The following is a 16,368-nucleotide window of genomic DNA, read 5'->3' as shown; positions in this document are numbered from 1 at the left end:
GCTTTGCCTGTGTGCGTGTGCGTGTGATCTTTAATAGACACTGTTCAGGCAGACATGAATATGAATTGCAAATATTTGGCTGCACCTTTGGCCAGGAAGCCGTATGTCAGATGATTAAGAACATAGTGGTCATGTGTCAGACGATACCATTCATTTCATTGTGATTTGCTATTAAGTAAATAGGTTTAAGATTATATTCTCACAGTGCAATTCTATGAATATTTACTCGAATGTCAGACCCACTGCCTTGGAAATAAGCCCTGTTGAACATAGTGGCACGAAGGGCTGATCTACACTGCGCCCACCATTGCAATGAATTCGGTGTCCCGTCAGGTTAAACACTCTCGCATTAAAACGTGATTATTCACACTCACTCATTTTCCCCGTTGTGGTGCTTCATTGAATGCTCAAGCTTGGTTCACACTCGAGCGCTGTGCTGTTTTCCTGCATGCACTTGTCTGATCTCGGATGCTAAGCGGGGTCGGCCCCAGTCAGTAGTTGGATGGGCGACTGCCTGGGAATCAGGCTTCCCTGCATTGAGCAGGGGGTTGTTCTATCCCTTCAAATGAGACTAAGTTTTACCCCCTCCTATCCTCCGCTCCGGATGTTTTTTTAAATTAAGGTGTTATCCTTGCAGAATTGGGGCTTCTCTGCGATGTTTTTTTTTTCTAATTCAGGCATGATCTTCGAAGATTCGAAGTTGTGAAGCACGGCAAGTCTCTTAGGGAAGCACGCAGTACATCGCGACTCGATGTACTCATCGCGACTCGAAGCTGCATTGCTGTGCTGTTGTAATGGGGTGGGGGGCCAAAGTAGTGCCATGTAGATGGTAGATGGTTTCCCAGGTAGGCAGGGAAAAATCCTGCCTGAAACTCTGGAGAGCTGCTGCCAGCCAGTGCTGGCAATACTGGGCTAGGTAGGCCAAGGGTCTGACTCAGTATAAGGCAGCTTCCTATGTTTCCATCTTTACATGCTCCTACTCACCACTACCACCATATTTTATTTTAAAAGCTTCTAAAATTACTAATTTGATACTGGTTCAGTAGTTCACGTGTATAGCTGGTTAAACCCATTATCAATTTCAGTGGTTTCCACGAGGCTCGGTATGGAATTGCCCATGGAATATCAGAAATGTTTCATAAGAGGCATATATTTGGCCATCCATCTGGCTCATTTGTACTCATCAGGAAGCGTAAATTTGCCAAACTGACCCATCTGAGGACAGCTGGACATCCCTGCGAGGTTCAATGCAGGCAGTTTGACGAACATTACGCCACTGGACCCTCCCCTCCTGGTGCATTTAGTGTGCCAGATGATATGCAGGGATGGTGATAGGGTGGGTTACTGGTTACTGGATATTGCATAGTTCATACTCTCTGCTGAGTCACCAAAATGGCTCCAATGGGGGCTAGTTTAACTTCACATGCCAAATTAGCAAAATGTGTTTTCACTGGTGTGTGTGTGTGTGTGTGTGTGTGTGTTTATATTGTTATCAGATGTATGGTGACTTTGTAGAACTGGAAGCTGAAAATATTGCCTATAGTAGCTGCAAAAATATTCATTTTAACACTTCCAATAATTAATTAATTTAATATATCCTATGCATCTCGCCCCTGTTTTACCCAAGCCTATGCATTCCTAAGTAAAAATACAGTATATACCAGATTCCAAAACCTGTAGTTTGTAGTTCAGTGACAATAAAGCATTACTTCTCCTCTTTGTGATTTCAGAAATTTGCTTTGCTGCTTCATTTCAGATGCAGGATTAGCACGTGCAGGTGATTTCTAGGAAATCCGTTGGGCTACCAAGCACTATTTCTGTCACATAAGCATTGGTTTCCGCTAGTGCAACATCAATAGTGCTGGCTATAGCACACCATTGGATCCTGCCATATATGTTTTGTCTTGCCTGACCTGTGTTGGTGAGTAATTCTCTTATAACGGACTCCTATGCACACTTACCAGACAGTAAGCCCCACTCAATACATTGGGACTTACTTCTGAGTAAAATTGCATAGGATTGTGCTGTAATCCTAAACATCATTAGTAGGGACTAAGGCCCACTGAACTTAGCAGGATGGATCCAGACCTAGTAATGCTTAGAGTCAACCCATTAAAATCAATGTGGCTCAGTCATAAACTAGTCATGACTAACTTAAGTCTCACTGATTTCAGTCAGCCTATTTCACATATGACTTAGTCTGGATCCAAACCAGTGAGACTTACTTCTGAGTAAACATGCTTAGGATTGCATTTACTGTGGGTAAACCCCATTGAAATCATTGGGGGTTACTTCTTAGTAAACATACTTAGGATTGCACCGTCCAAAGGATAAAAGCCTCTTTGGCCATATGTCTTCCTCTTACCCCCTTTTTTGGTGCTAGACGTATTTCATTGAGGGTGTCCACCAGACTGGCACTAAAATATTGTCTTTACTGGCCATCTGTCTCACCCAGCTGAAAAACCAAAAAAACCAAAACTGGGTTTTATTTATGAAAATAAAAGTTATTCGTCTGCCTGACACACAAATTATACTATAGAAGTATGAAAAGCATCTGAATCCAGAGAAGAATCAAGATGGCAAAGTTCTATTTTTCAGTTTTGAAAGAATTAAGGATAGACAAATCCCATGACAATTGTGAGATCAAGTTAGCAAATCACACTAATACTCCGATTTGCCACTGCTAACCTTGTTTTTCTAGCTCATGTGTGATTGTATTTTCTGGCTGGGTTTCGTGTGTACAAATTGTAAAAAAACAGTGAGCTGATGTGAAACATTACTCCCAACTGTCAAAACACTGATATTAACATAACAGCTATTTTTTCCAGTAATGCGTTTGCATCTTGTTTTCAGCCATTTTTTTAAAAGAAATCTTTAGGGCAGTGTAGGCAATGCAAATCTGGTCAATCAGTTTTGTCTCCCTAAAGGCAGGTCAGTCACCTTGTGGTGCTTCTCCTGCATAACTTTTTACAGAAAGCCAAGAGGATTGGATATGGCCTGTAGTTCCTATATCAGTACCATCAGTCGTAGAGTGGTAAATTTTGAAGTGCAGATGCTAATCATGACAGTTCTCACGGAGATTCGAAAAAGGCAGGCAGTTGTCTCTCTCTCTGACCTGGTTTGTACATAACAAGAAGCCACCATGGGTGAATTGCTACATGGGACTTTTTGTCGTGTCAGTGGCCAGCATTCTGAATATTCAGGGATGCACCATAGCTTCTTGTTATGTGCAAACCCAGTGGGGGTGGGTTGTTGGGGTGGTTGACAAGCCATCCAGAACCCATAGACTGTTTTAGGGTTATGGGTGGCTTGTCAACAACCCATTCTCGCCAGGTTCTCATGTAACAAGAAGCTACGGTGTGTCCCTGATGCACCCTGAATATTCAAAATGGTGGCTGGTGCCATGACAAGAAGCCCACCTTGGATATTCACCCATGGTGGCTTCTTGTTATGTGTCAACCAGGCCTATATCTCTCTCCGAGATGGTTCGTATGATCGGGACAGGCAGTTAACAAGCCATGGTGGCTTGTTAGCTAGGCTGCTTGTGCCGGCTCCAGAATCATAGAATCATAGAATCGTAGGGTTGGGAGGGGCCTACAAGGCCATCAAGTCCAACCCCATGCTCAGTGCAGGAATCCAAGTCAGAGCATCCCTGACAGATGGCTGTCCAGCCTCGTCTTGAATGCCTCCAGTGTGGGAGAGCCCACCACCTCCCTAGGTAATTAATTGCTCCATTGTCGTATTGCTCTAACAGTCAGGAATTTTTTCCTGATGTTCAGCCGGAATCTGGCTTCCTGTAACTTGAGCCCATTATTCCGTGTCCTGCACTCTGGGATGATCGAGAAGAGATGCTGGCCTTCCTCTCTTTGACAACCTTTCAAGTACTTGAAGAGTGCTATCATATCTCCCCTCAGTCTTCTCTTCTCAAGGCTAAACATGCCCAGTTCTTTCAGTCTCTCTTCATAGGGCTTTGTTTCCAGTCCCCTGATCATCTTGGTTGCCCTCCTCTGAACCCTCTCCAGTTTGTCTGCATCCTTCTTAAAGTATGGTGCCCAGAACTGGACACAGTACTCCAGATGAGGCCTAACCAGAGCTGAGTAGAGGGGAACTAGTACTTCCTGGGATTTGGAAGCTATGTTTCTATTAATGCAGCCGAAAATAGCATTGGCCTTTTTTGCAGCCACATCACATTGTTGGCTCATATTCAGCTTGTGATCGACAACAATTCCAAGATCCTTCTCGCTTGTAGTGTTGTTGAGCCACGTATCCTCCATCTTGTAACTGTGCCTTTGGTTTCTTTTTCCTAGGTGCAGAACCTGGCATTTATCCCTATTAAATGTCATTTTGTTGTTTTCTGCCCAGCGCTCCAGTCTATCAAGATCACTTTGAATTTTGTTTCTGTCTTCCAAAGTATTAGCTATCCTGCCCAGTTTTGAGTCATCTGCAAATTTGATCAGCATTCCCTGCACCTCCTCCTCCAAGTCATTAATAAAAATGTTGAAGAGCACTGGGCCCAGGACTGAGCCCTGCGGTACCCCACTCATTACCTCTCCCCAGTTTGAGAAGATCCCATTGATAAGCACTCTTTGAGTCCGATTCTGTAGCCAACTGTGCATCCACCGGATCATTGTTTCATCTAGCCCACTTTGAGCTAGTTTGCTCATCAGGATATCATGGGACACTTTGTTGAAAGCTTCGCTGAAGTCGAGGTATATGATGTCTACAGCATTCCCATGGTCCACAAGGGAGGTGACTTGATCAAAAAATTAGATCAGATTCGTCTGGCAGGACTTGTTCTTGACAAATCCATGTTGGCTTCGAGTAATCACAGCATTGTTTTCAAGGTGCTTACAGATGGATTGCTTTATCATCTGCTCCAGAATTTTCCAAGGGATTGATGTCAGACTGACTGGTCTGTACCTCTCAGGTTCCTCCTTTTTACCCTTTTTGAAGATAGGGACAACATTAGCCTCCTCCAGTCATCTGGCACTTCACCCATCCTCCATGATTTCTCAAAGAGAATAGACAGCAGTTCTGAGAGTTCTTCTGCCAATTCCTTTATTACTCTAGGATGCAGTTCATCTGGCCCTGGAGATTTGAACTCATTCAAAGTCATTAGGTGTTCCTTGACCATATGCCTATTGATCTCAAGCTGCAATCCTGCCCCTTCAGCCTGTACTTCGCCTTTGTCAGGGTGGTCACAGACCCTCTTTTGGGAGAAGACTGAGCCAAAGTAGGAATTGAGCATGTCTGCCTTTTCTTTGTCATCTGTTATCATTTTGCCATCCTTATTTAATAGCTGGAGAACCATTTCTTTCCTCTGCCTTTTACTATGCACGTAGCTGAAGAAAGCCTTTTTGTTGCTTTTAACATCCCTCGCTAACCTCAGCTCGTTCTCAGCTTTAGCCTTCCTGACACCATCCCTGCCATTCTGTGCTACCTGCCTGTACTCTTCCTGTACTCTTCCTTTGTTACTTGGCCTTCTTTCCACTTCCTATATGTGTCCTTTTTTGTTTTCAGGTCATCTGTAGGCTGTTGTAGGGTTCTGAGTAGCTGGTTACCATGGCAGCCCTGTCTGCATGACACAACAAGCCACACTGCTGAGAGTACTTATGCAAATCTCCCTGATACATGTAGCATAGTTAACAAGCCACTATGGTTTGTTAACTGTGTGCTGCTGATCATGCAAACTCAGTCTCTCCATATTATTGTAGGTCTTTTGTAGGTCTTTTATAAAGTGAATGGGTCTTAATTACCTTTCAGGACGAAGCTATCCCAAAATATTTTGCATTACATCAGGAATAGCTCACAATAATATATTTTCCCCTCAGCTACTATGAGGCTTGCAGCTAAGTGGAGAGAGAACAGGGAAGCTTTGTGTGTAGGCCCCAAATAACACTGCTGCATTACCTTAGCACCCTCCCCATTCATTCATTGGCAAGTCATAATTCCCTACCTCTGTCTTTTCTTGCTCTATCACTGCTGTTAGGAATCGTAAAGGCACTGACTGCCAGTCCAGTGGTATGGGTATACTAATCAGTTTTTCCTTTCTGCAAATTTTGTCAATAAAATGAAACTTATATGCTTTGAGCTTCACCTTTGTGTTCTTGAGCTAATTTTCCCACTGTATCAAGAAGAGTGTACAATTCTACTGTGTCTCTGTGACTCTGTGTCTGCACTATGTTCTACTGTGTCTCTGTGACTCTGTGTTGCACTGTGACACTACAAAAGAGCCCAATCTTCCCATGTCACTTGAGTACCTGTATGGTTACATACACATGTGATTGAGGACACATGGTAACACAAAGAAATAGTTAACCTGTGGTCTAACAAGTGGTTGGTCTACCTCAAAATAAGCAGCACTCCTGTTAAGCATTGACTTTCAAGGCTTCAGCCTGGGGGCACTTGAGGAATATTTTTTAGAATGTAATATGTACCAATTCATTTTGTATTCCAACATGTCAGATTAATCTTTTTCTTATGAGGAAAATCCTGATTGTGTTTCAAATTTAGCACTAGTTTTGGGTTGTGTTTCTAAATTTAGATCAATTACCCTTTCTTGAAATTAATCTTGTCAAATTGTTTTATGTGTAAGCAGTGGTGCTGAAATCATGATCAGTTCATAGTACTTAATGGGGGTAGGGGTGTGGGGTGGAAGGACATATTTCCTGTTTAGCAAAAGAACCTGGTTTTGTCTGCCAAGTTTCAGACTCAAATGCAGACAAGTTGGACTTTGAAATGCCAGCCAACTAGGCCACCAAGTAACCTGTGATAAACTTTGACAGAGTACTGAAAAAAATGTGTAGTAGATTGCTTGCACATTGTTTTTTCTACTGTGTATGAAATCACTTTAATATGTATAAACCCAGACTACTATTTTGCTGTCACCTCCCTTAGCCCAAGGTCTCTCCCTGCCTGAGGCAAGAACATGCATCACTGCCACCACTTTGCACCCCTTCCCTCCGCCGCCACCTCGTGTCCCTTCCTGGATGCAGGGTTCTCATGAGTGTTCAGCCAGGTCCTATGACTGCTCAGCTGGCCAGAGCCCCACAGCAGCAACAGAAAAGCTAAGGGGAAGGAGTGGGCATGACATGAGGGAAACAGAGGGGGAGTGGCTGTTACAGAGAGCCCCACCAGCCGCTCTCTCACTACGGCAAATGCCATGGTGGGAGACCTGCTGGTGGGGCCCTCCAGAGCACACACTGGAGGCAGCAGGGCAGAGGCGGTAGGCCCTCCTCCCACTGTGCCGCCTTATGCAGACACCTCAGTCTGCGTCATGATAGGGCCAGCCATGCCTCCCTTTCCCTCTGTCTAGCAGTTCTGCCCTTTAGACCCTGGTGTCCTTATTATAATTGAATAGGCATCAACCAAAACATGGTCAAATCATTGGTTTATTCCTAAATTCTGCAAAATTCTATATCTGCTTCTGATGGTGGAGCTTCAGTATAATAGGGGAATCAGATGAATCACATTCTACCATTATAACCAGAAATCATAGGGCAGCAGGTTCTATAACTTATACTCACAAAATGGCTCAGTGGATTGGCCTGGAACTTGGCTAATGTAGGAAGGCCAGCGTGGGGATGGTCTGTGCCATTTTTGAGGTAGAAAGGTTAAGAAATAGCTTATTTATAGCAGTTTAAAGTTTGATGAGTAACCTCCAGCAGTTTGACAGGTATTATCTGCTCTCTTTCTCATAGACTTTGCTGGGATTAAACTTTATTGGCTGATTTCTACATGTGTACAGCATATTTCAGGTAATTTCATTGTGTCAGGTCATTGGGAAGGTCTAGTACACACTATGCCCTAGTAGTAGTGTAGCATGCTTGCAGTTTATATTAGACTGCAATTCCCACTCCCCTCCTCAGTCCATTTTGTCCTATGGCACTTCTTTTGGTCTGTCCATGGGCATGCTCAAAACTATGCTGTAGAAACCAGAGATGGAATGGGAGTGAGTGTGCCTGGTTACCAGGGAAACAGGATAGAAAGGGAGGAGGGAGCTTTCATGCCACTTAAGGTTAGGCACTTGGGAGACAGTGAGGTTTGGGGGGAAACAGGAGCTTCAGCATTAATTCTATTTTAAATTTCATTAAAAAAAAAAAGCTAGTGACCATAATCACAATTTCTTTGCTCTGTACCTGTGTTTCCATGTGTATTATAGGGCCACAGATGGCTGTTTCTACTTGAGATGGCATCCTTCTTCATTTGGCTTCATTTTCACCCCAAAACTGCTAGGCCTCAGTGCTGCTGTTTGGCTTTTATGAACTTTCCAACCTTGTGTCTCATGAATGGAAAGGGCTGTTGAGTTCCTTGTAAGGGGCACAGTGTCCAGTACTTGATGGCTGCCTTGAGTGCCATTTTTAGTAGACAGGTGAGGTACCAATCGAATAAAAATAAATAAAAATAAATGAATAAATAAAAATATTTATAGCAAGTACAGCAATTATGCAAAATCTGGAATCTCTTTCTTAATTGGTCTTCATGAAGTCGTTGTCTAGACAAAAAGGAATTTAATAAATAAACCCAGTCAAATTTCAAGGAAATTGTATATCTGGCGTTATCAGATTGTCTCATAACACAGTACCAAAGTGAGATAAAAGTAAATTTGGAAAATATGATTAAGAACAAGGCTACTCATTGAATAAACTTGTATGCTGAAGGATCCAGAACAGGGCAGCTTGGGGGGGGTGGCGGTGGTGGCGGTGGCGGTGGCGGCGGGAAGTTACCCGTAATCATAAAAGATTTCACAACATATTTCAGTTGCTGTCTGCATTCTTTTAGATACTTCTTTTTGGGCTACCCCAATCCACAGTTTGATCCACTCAAACAAAGTATATGCATATATACTTGGAAATGTGCCACTGTGTTTAATGGGATTATTTCCATGTAAGTGTGTATAGGTCTGCAGCCTTAATTTAGTGTAATGCCTCTTTTCCAGATTAGTAGGACTAAATACCAGTATAATATATCAGAGAAAAACTTGTTACATGGACTATCTGGGTTAGTGAGCAGCAACGTTGATTACTCTTGTATTAATAGTCATATTTCCAAGACCAGAAGTCTGAATGTACAAACATGGGAGATGCTTCAAGGTGTAAATGTTGGAACAGCTATGATGTGGCTTCTCACCAAGAGAAACTACTGATCTGTACCAGTCAGTGGTGATGGTGTGAACCTTCAGTCAGACTGTGTGAGTTCCTTGTTACTCATGCAGCAAAGGATATTCATTATAAACCATAGATGCTGTTAGTTTGCCCTGTTTATACAACCATTTAGTGGTTATTTATTAAAAATAAAATTTATGTCTAGCTATTGGAAGTACAATTTGGCAGGGAAGTGACCCTGGCAGAAATATATCTGAAAAACCACACTAACACCAGTCATGTTCTATGTTATGATAGAAACAAATTACTATTCCTTAAATGTTTGGAACCAAATATTAGTTAACAAGGTCTTTTATCTTCATAGATGTCAAGGGATGGTAAAATCATGTCACTTCTTGGCTTCCAAAAACAACGAAGTGTAGTCAACTGTAGGATGGTGAGAAAGAGGAAGAAAGGGAAATAAACTCTCATCCCTCCCACAGTTAAACATACTCATTGCCATTTCAAAATAGTGTTTGCAGACCCTACTGAAAGATCCTGATAGGATGATGTGAGTGAACTCATGGACTCCAGTGGGGTGTGTGACTTTATATGAGCTCTTTTTTCTGCATGTGCCTGACTTTTTAAAGGAACTAAAGAAAATGTTCCAGAGGTAATTACCTTAACCACAGGCACCAACTTATTGAAGTCAAAAGAAGAGGACAGGGTTATAAACAGCCTTTTGTAACTAGAAGAGGAGAGAAGTCATTGGAATTGATAAGGAATTAAAATTGGCAGCTTATTTATTAGAACCATAGCTGTTGAAGGTCTTCCCCAGTTCCATATTGTTCTTCTAGTTCAAGTACAGCATAGATATCTCCTAGCTTAAGGCCTACTTAGAACTCATTTAAAGGTCTGAAGCTGTTTGAAGATATTCCCACAACAGTACACCACCAATGTACCATCTTTTATCATTCTTATAGTACAACTGATGCACCCACAACCTGCTAAAAGCCAAAATCATAGATGACTTCGAGTTTCTACAGATAGAGACAGTCAAATGAAATTTGTTCCTCTTGGGATCTTATGTGAGGGGTCATCTTTTGCAGCACCCAAGCTGAAAGAATAGCATAGAATTAAGAACCTTTACATAGTATACACATACCCATAGGAAAGTTTATGACATGACATATTGACTGCGTGCGTATGATCATGGAGGGGGAAATAAGCCATGGTGGCTTATTTCCTCTGTTGTGCTTGCCGGTCACATGCTGGAGGGATCTGAATAATTACCCTCACCAGCATGTCTTGCCATGACATGCGAACCCTGCGAGGGTAGCTTGTTGCCATGGTAACAAGCCAGCCAGAACCCATAGGCTGTTTTAGGGTTCTGGATGGCTTGTTATTTTGTTAACTACAGCAACAAGCCACCTCACCCCCAGAATGTGACCAGCATGCATGGCAGGGTAACCCAGCATGGCTTCTTTCCCCCTCTGTGATCGTGCAAAAATGCCCATTGACAGCCTGAAGGTTGTCATGTTGTGACAGTGTTGTGAATGTCAGAGAGTAATTCTACTGCAACTATATAGTACTTCGTTGGCTTTTCACCACTGCTTTTGTTATCTTTGAACATGAACTGCAAACTTATATGCTGGGTTTCAGCTAAACTGTCCTGAGTGGTAAGATATTCAACTTTGTTCTCGTGAGACTGAAAAGGTCTCCTAATATGTTCTATTATAGCAGGTGTGGGTAACTTGTGCTTCTCCAGATGTGTGGCCTACATCATTCATCAGCCCTAGCCAGCATAGTCAATGGTGAGGGATGATGGGAGTTGTAGACCAAAACATCTAGAAGGCCACAGGTTGCCCTCTCCTGTACTATAGAGTCACAGTTATTTTTCATGAAGTATCTTCTGTATGGCACAGTTCGATCCCTGAAATTCACATGGGATTTGCTCATATTACAAAGTTGGCTTCCAAACTGTGATTGCAATATATATTTTGAACACTCTGATAGTTATTCAGGATTAAAGCTAAATTGGGATGCCATATTTGTGAGATAGAACTTCCTACATATACAATCCTGGATTAATGTTTTGTCTTCCACACATGAGCACAGAATCATAAACAGTTTTAGGAGGCTTAGGAAGCATAGGAACATATGAAGCTGCCTTATACTGAGTCAGACCCTTGGCCCATTTAGCCCAGTATTCTTGACACTGACTGGTGGTGTCTCTCCAGGGTTTCAGGCAGGATTCTTTCCTAACCTTACATGGAGAAGCCAGGGATTGAACCTGGGACCTTCTGCATGCAAAGCAGATGTTCTATCACTGAGCTATGACTCCTCCCCTTGTAGGCCACCTAGTCCAAGTCCCTGCTTGGTGTAGGAAATCTACAGCTAGAGCATCGCCAACACCCTCTGCTTGAAGATCTCCAGCAAATGGGAACCCATCACCCACTAGGTTTCCAGCATCTAACTGCTCTTACCATTAAGAAATGTTTCCTAATGTTTAACCAAAACCCACCTGTAATTTAATTCTGTAATTTAAACTCATTACATCTACTCTTGCTCTCTGTAGGGATGGCAGAGAATTTCTCCCCGAAACTTCGGGGGGCCGAGCGCCAACATGTTCGGCCCCCCGAACAAGTTTCGGGGAGAAATCCTCCGCCCCCCCCCCCGGGACGGGACTTACCTTTGCCGAATGTCCCTCCCGGCGGCGGGTCCGGCCGGCGGTTCGGCGGGTGTTCATGCGGGGCGGGAGCGGCAGCCGGTCTTTCGACCGGCTGCCGCCGCCGCCATTCCAATAAAAGATTTACGTAGATTTAATAAAGATTTACGTAGACTACGGCGAAAATAAGGGCAACGCAAATAGCAGAGAACATGTTTTTGCCCTCTTCTATGTGATAGTCTTTGAGGTATTTGAAGAGTGCTTTCATGTACCCCCTCAGTCTTCTCTTCTCCAAACTCAGCATACCTAGTTCCTTCAGTCTTTCCCCATAGTGCTTGTTTTCCATGCCCCTCATCATTTTTGTTATCCTCCTCTGAACCGGTTCCAATTTGACTACTTCCCTTCTTTGTGTGTGTCTCCCAGATATGAAAGTTCACATTCACACCTGAATTTAAAATGCTAGTATTCATTGGAATGAACATGGTTTTTATATATCCTTGGTGAAAGTGTAAGTCAGTTGAGAATTATTGGAAAAAAATTGATGTATGATGGATTATAGGATAAGATACAATCTATTGGTTGTTCTATTGAATTACTGCAAACGCTGTTCAACCTAATGATAGATCACTTATTGAAAATGTAATTCTTGATGCAGAGATTGTCTTGGCTCGGTATGAGAAATCCCCCAAGGTTCCATCAATCTTAGAATAGCTAAGAAAGGTTTTGAAACTGGTTGAAATAGAAAAATCTTAATCCAGTTATGAAAATGAGAGTTGGACCCTTTGTGATGGATGCTTTTGTGGAGAACTGGAATCCATTCATAAATTATTAGAATACTCAGTCCTTTGAAGCAATATGTATTTTCAGTTCTATAATAAAAACAAATATTCATTGAGACTTTGATGGAAATGAAATTCTGTCCTAGCAGTTTAGGTGATGGAAAATAAAAAAGAAATGTTGCTAATGCTGATTCCAGAGAATAGCATGTTTATTCAATCTAACACTTCATTCCTTTTATAGCGTCTCTCAGTTTTGTACTATGCTCTAGTTTTATTTAACACCTCTGTTTATTTGAAGCCCCTTACTGCACATAGCACTACTTAAAAGAAGTGGAACCTTTATCTACATGAGTTTCCTTAAACAAGCCTCGATTGTTAGTTTAATTATAATTCATGTAAAAAGTGGTACTTATGCGGGGACATTTTGTCTCTGTTATTGAAACTGGGGTGTGTGTGTGAGCAACAACAAGCATCAACATGATTCATTATGCGTCAAAGACTTTTCTGTGGTTGAGAACATTCTTTTAAAAAGCTGAATGACTATAATGATGCTTAGGTTCACTTCAAAATATAGACAGGCACGATTAGACCTCCATCTCAAGATGCACGCACATGGCATAAGAACGTAAGAAGAATGTTTCTTGATCAGTCCAGCATCCTATTTTCCACAGTGAACAGCTAGAGGTCTACGGGAAGTCCCAAGCAGCATATGAGGGCAATAGACGTCTTCCACTGTTGCAAGTAGTATTCAGAGGCATGGCCATTTAAGTCTGCAGCTGTTCATGCCAGAAACTGGCTCTTACAGAATAAGAGTAGCAAAAAACTCCTGTTCTGTATAGTTTACATTGCCTGCTTGTTAGGTTCTGGATACAGTTCAAGGTGCTGTCTTTGGCTTTTAAAGCCCTAAATGGTTTGGGACCATGTTATCTAAAGGACTGCCTATTTATTGTATTGTATTTATTTATTTGATTTGTACCCCACCTTTCTACCAAAAATGGCATTCAAGGCAGCTTACAATCACTTATAAAACTTGATAAATATGATCAGCAAATACATGAAAACATTATTAAAAACAATTAAAACTCAACAACTGCAGAATAAAAACAGCATCCGGCTCAACAGATCCACTTACACAGCAAAGACGCACTTGAATAAAGTGGTCTTTGACTGCTGGCAGGATAGCAGAGAGGGAGCAAACATAGAGTCCCTTGACTGGGAGTTCCACAGCCCAGAAGCAGCCACTAAAATGCCCTCTTGAAAGAAGGGCCTCCTCTGAAGATCTTAGGAACCAGGCAGACCCATACAAGAGAAGGCAGTCGTTCAGGTAGCCTGGTCCCAAGCCATATAGGGCCTTATATCGGTCATAGCCAGCAGGCTGAATTCTGCCCAGAAACAGACTGGTAGCCAGTGATGCTGTTGCAATAAGGAAGTTATGTGCTTCCCATAATCAGCCCCTGCCAACAGTCTGGCCACAGCATTCTGGACCAGCTGAAGTTTCTGAACAGTTTTCAAAGGCAGCTCCATGTATTTCATGTTACAGTAATCCAAATGCCTATGCCCTCCATGAGCCTGCTCAAGCATTAAGATCAATATCAGAAGCCCTATTCTCGGGCCCATCAGCAAGAACCATTAGCCTGGTGAGTGTATTAGGGAGTACTTAGAGAGCCAGTGTATGGTAGTGGTTAGAGTGCTGTACTGGGACTGGGGAGACCTGGGTTCAAGTTCTCATTTGACCATGAAACTCACTGGATGACTTTAGGACAGTCACTGACTCTTAGCCTAGCCTATTTCACAGTGTTGTTGTGAGGATGGAATAGAGAGGAGGAGGATCATGTAAGCTGCCTTGGGCTCCTTGGAGGAAAAGGTAAGGTATAAATGTAATCAAATACAGACAGACAGATAGGGCTTTCTCAGTGGTGGTCCCACACTTTTGGAACTTCCTTCCCAGGGAGATACACATGGTCTCATCAAAAAGCCCTGAAGACACATTTATTACAGTCTGTATTTGGTGCTTGAAAATCATTAGTTACTGCTTCTGCTTCTGCTGCTTCTGCTTCTCTCTCTCTCTCTCTCTGTGTTTAATTGTAATTTGTATTTTCATGTTTTTGTATTATTGTATGCTGCCTTGGGAGGGCAGTGTGCCCTGAAGGGTGGGTTAAAAAGCTTTTAAATAAAGAAATAATAAAAGGTCTCTGCCCAAGGAACTTGCAATCTAAATTTCAACTGTGTGGGAGACAAATGAGGGGAGGGAGAGGCAAGAGTAATGACGGATGATGAATGAATATATGTGAACAAATGCATTTACATCATTTTGATTGGGAATGTGGACTGAGGAGTTAAATGAGAAGCTTCATGGAAAAGGTAGGATTAAATAAGGAAGCTGACGAAAGAGAGGCAGTAACATACACGAGTTCTGAGAGGAATTTCCAGACACACCTTTTAGACCTTTTCACCTTGGTATTGAGAACTGAACCAAACTTTAGCCTGGTAAAAACAGGTAGCCAGGCAAGGCATTTACTCTTTGAACTTTCTCTTTCTTTGTCTTTACAGTATGTGTTTGCAGCATAACAATATTTTGCTTTTGTTTATGGCAAAATTGTAGAGACAGGGATGGCTGTTTCAGTACATACACTCATGTTTACAAAACAAAGAAAAAAGAAAAAATGAATTCTCCCTGGCATGTCTCAGCAAATCAGAGTATCACCTCAAAACAGCAAAATCCAGTATGACCACTAAAGAAGCTCATTCAGTCCTAAGGCATTTGAGCTCATTGATCTTCTCCACTGAACCCCTGCCCTGCACAATAAATTGGGATATGCACTGGATTTAGCCAAAGCCTGAGCTGAATCGGCCCCCTTTGGACTGTTTCTGGTGCTTCCCAAAGTGAAGTGGGCTTCCTCTGAAGCAACCAGAATGAAATCTAGACCCTGTATAAGGATTCATCATGGATTCAGGCTTCAGAAAGGCAGACAGTATGTCTTCAAAATGGTATGTCTTCCTTTCTCTAAACGCTGATGAAGGGGAAGAAAGGGAATGGGGTTGAGTGAATGACAGGTCCACCTTCCAACCATAGGGCATAGTTTATCAGGAGCTCTCCAATCACAGTGCTTTGGGGGAGGGCAAGGAGGGGTCCATGAAATGATCATTCTTCCAACACTACTATGAAAAAAAGCTTTAAATTGGTTTTCAGTCATCATAACTCCCCAGCCCTTGTGCCCATCCTTCTAAAAATTTGCAGGTTTCTTGCCTAGAGATACATCTATGATGTGTACTATTTTCATACAAATCGCTCCTCAAAAAACATGCAGGGAGGGAAGGGGAAGCAAATCACTCCCCTACCCCCAAATGTGAGGACACAATTTCCTCATAAACTGCTGCATGTATCCTTCTTAAACTTTGCAGGTTTATGTCTATACTGACAGAAAATCTGTCATTTTCAGAAGAATGGTCTACAAGGAACATAGGGGGAGAAGAATGTAGTTTTCTGAATACCTTCAAAATGTAAAGGCTGCTTTTGCACAAAAATCCTTGCCCCTTTTCATCTGAAACATGGCAGGATCAATCCCTCAAAAGGTGCAACTATTCCTGCAAATTTCATCCAATTCTGCCATGAGATATAATGTTATCGGCAGTTTCCTTTAAAAAAACCGTATGTAGCACAAACACCACTACATCTATTTTTCTGAAATTTGGCAGGCATACTCTCCTCCTAGGGGCCACTATGCCTGCAAATGTCATCCACTTCTGATAAAGAGAAAAAAATACTTAATGTATTAGATTAAAATTAGATTAGATCTACGTCAATTAGATTCTGATATCTCGATTCCAGTTTGGTACC

At 42.3% G+C, this 16,368-nt stretch overlaps 1 long non-coding RNA gene across 2 annotated transcripts in view; it reads right to left on the bottom strand.

Moving 5' to 3' along the window:
* LOC146351356 (uncharacterized) overlaps positions 1 to 16,368 on the bottom strand; it is a 39,122-nt gene that overhangs the window by 15,247 nt on the left and 7,507 nt on the right. For both annotated transcript variants that reach the window (XR_014789582.1, XR_014789581.1), the window contains exon 2: positions 8,139 to 8,346. This is a non-coding gene — a long non-coding RNA (uncharacterized LOC146351356). The remainder of the gene's footprint in view (positions 1 to 8,138; positions 8,347 to 16,368) is intronic.

The sequence above is a fragment of the Heloderma suspectum genome, chromosome 3 (genome assembly GCF_057233095.1).
Source record: "Heloderma suspectum isolate Gila_16-S chromosome 3, 16-S_ref, whole genome shotgun sequence".
Taxonomy (NCBI): domain Eukaryota; kingdom Metazoa; phylum Chordata; class Lepidosauria; order Squamata; family Helodermatidae; genus Heloderma; species Heloderma suspectum.
This window is presented reverse-complemented; position numbering and strand designations above follow the sequence as displayed.